The sequence below is a fragment of the Priapulus caudatus genome, unplaced genomic scaffold (assembly GCF_000485595.1).
Source record: "Priapulus caudatus unplaced genomic scaffold, Priapulus_caudatus-5.0.1 Scaffold759, whole genome shotgun sequence".
In the NCBI taxonomy this organism is placed as follows: domain Eukaryota; kingdom Metazoa; phylum Priapulida; class Priapulimorpha; order Priapulimorphida; family Priapulidae; genus Priapulus; species Priapulus caudatus.
This window is the reverse complement of record NW_014577820.1, coordinates 7,579-10,652: the sequence shown is the minus strand read 5'-3', so window position 1 is coordinate 10,652 and position 3,074 is coordinate 7,579.

The window sequence follows — 3,074 nt, the reverse complement described above, 5'->3', positions numbered from 1 at the left end:
AAAGTTGGCCATGAGAGAAGACGGGTTTTGGGAGGAAAATGTCCAGCTTCTTGAAAGTTTGACCTTGCGCTTGCTTTATTGATGGTGATGCAGTAAGCCAAGCGAATAGGGAACTGGCAGCGTTGAAGTGTAAATGATAGCTTGGCATCGGATGGAGCTGATATTATCCTGGGTATTAATGTTCTTTGTCCACTGCCAGGGCCGGTGAGTATTTCTGCATCAAGTACGTGTGTGTGAAGTCTATGGATTTTGAGTCTAGTACCATTGCAGAGTCATTCTCGAATATTTAGATTTAGTTTTCAGTGATAGTTTCTATGAGTTGTTTGTCAGCAGTTTGGATATGGTTTTCGGGGGCGGAGATTTTATCGCGAACGTCCTTTTTAGTTTCATGTAATTGCCTGACTGTCTGGGACATGAGTAACTGAAACTGATCCTTCGGACGGTGGGAATTCATGAATGAGTGTATTAGTGTTGTAGCTCACCTAAGGATCAAGGGCTTCTTTGTAAACTATGTTTTTAGCTCATCTGACATAGTCAGATGCAGCTTGTAGAATCGCACGATCGTCCGTGCGTCCGTCCGTCAACAGTTGGGCACAAATCTTAACCGCTCGACGTACGGTCACGATATTCGGCACATCGGGGGGGATCGTCAAAACGAGTTGGGATGTCGAAGCTGGGGGTCAAAGGTCAAAGGTCAAGAGGTGTAAAAGAAGGGGGATCATTCCCTCCTTAACTTAAGGTATAGGGAGGAAATGAAGAATTGTGGCACAAATCTAAACGGCTCGACCTAGGCTCGTGAATGATGCTATACACCGACTAATGTCCTCAGAAAATGTCTAAAATCTGCCCTGTGCCCATTGACCTTTGACCTGTGACCTCCAATTTCGGCACAGTGATGGCTTTTCCTACCGACCCCGCTGAAACAAAAAAGTTTTTCAATCGCTCCGTCAATCTAGCATTTTTATGGCTTGATTGAAAGGACCATGAAATGTACTTTCTGCTGACATGCGAAGATCGTAAGTGTCAGATAACCTTTTGACCCTCAAGAGGACGGTTAAACATGGATTTGTTTACTGTTAGAAGGAATTTGACTGCCGGGTTTGCTAGTACTAGTAGAATCTATACATGCCTGGATGTATGAGGCTACAATGTCACAGTGAAATTTCAAATTTTATGCTCTTTAAAACGTATAATTTCTATGGCATTTTGTACTGTCAGTGTGTTACATGCAACTTATGCCACTGCCTGCATTACTTAGTTACAGGTGGCAGCTCTCTATTTCAACCTGTAGGCAATTGCGTAGGTAAATGGATGAGTGCTTACCTGTTCTGTCTTGCAAATAGTTGTTGCTACTACGTACGATGGGAGCTTCCATCTTTAATCTTAAGACACTTCAACGTACGCGCCATCTCGTGGCAACTTTCATAACGATCCCAACGAACATTCTTTTGAGAAAGTTCCTGATACCATCCCTGTGCCTTCCATTCTGTTTCGCCGCATATGTGAACACATTGTAGCGGCACTTGTTTAGCTACTAATAGGCTAATATACTATTTATAGAGATTATTTCTCTTATTCAATCCTGATTCTACTCTACCTAGGCCTAGATTCCAGTCGCAATGGACAGATATTATGGGTAAACATTAGGTTTAGCATCGTAAATTAACTTGCAAACGCCACCGCCAGATGGCGCTACACAGTCTATCGGCGTTTCGGGCGGGTCGAGGTTATATCACACCCCTCACAGCAGGTTCTATCCCAGAAACCACCGCAGCCTACGCCCTACTCCCTAACCCTATCCCTAACCCTAACCCTAATTAAATTTAATTAACACTAATGAATTTAATAAAATAAAAAATAAAAAAAAATAAATAAAATTGTTGTAAATAAATCATGTAAATATTTGCGTTAAATGGATAAAGATAAAAAAATAAAATAATAACAAACGTAACGGCCGCAGCTTTACCAGCTCGGCTATTCAGCGGTATTGGAATTATATATTATGGTTGTGCCATGCATACATGCATACATGCATCGGTGCGGTGGTTTCTGGGATAGCCTGCTGTGAGGGGTGTGATCAAACTCCACGACAGATGGCGCTCTCGCTCATGGGCTCAATCTACCACTGCCACAAGTAGATTTCGGTTACAATTTGTAACGCTTTTTAGCTCATCTGACATAGTCAGATGCAGCTTGTAGAATCGCTTGTCCGTCCGTCCGTGCGTCCGGTCGGTCGTCCGTCAACAGTTGGGCACAAATCTTAACCGCTCGACGTACGGTCACGATATTCGGGTCGTTGGGGGGGATCGTCAAAACGAGTTGGGATGTCGAAGCTGGGGGTCAAAGGTTTTAAGTTAAGGAGTGAATGTTCCCCCTTCTTTTACACCTCTTGACCTTTGGTATAGGGAGGAAATGCAGAATTGCGGCACAAATCTAAACGGACGAGCCTAGGTGATAGTCGGTGGATAGCATCATGGTAGGAAAAACCATCATTGTGCCGAAATTGGAGGTCACAGGTCAAAGGTCAATGGGGCACAGGGCAGATTTTAGACATTTTCTGAGGACATGGTCTGACGGAGCGAGCGATTGAAAAACTTTTTTGTTTCAGCGGTGACACTATGCATTTTATGGCTTTATTGAAAGGACCATGAATGTCCCTTCTGCTGACATGCGAAGAGTAAGTGTCCGGAAACCTTTTGACCTCAAGAGGAGGGTTAAACATGGATTTGTTCACTGTCAACAAAGGACTGAACTGCTTTTTGGCTATTATTAAGAGCCCAATACCATGTGTCAATGTGAGGGCTACAGATTGCACAGTTTATTGCGCAACCAGGCAAATAGTTTGTTGCAACAAGTATTACGCTCGCTGTAACATCATAATGATTTTTCTAAAGCAGTCTTGTCCTATAAGCACCCTGCCATTAGGCCTGAAGGGCTGAATGATGAAATCAGTGAATGCTCACGATGCAAAAACACAGGCAGCCCATGCCTGGCACGCTTCTTATCATAATTGTTGCCTGCAAAACCTGCAATGCACCTGTTAACTCACAGCTGAGCAACTGCCTGAATATACT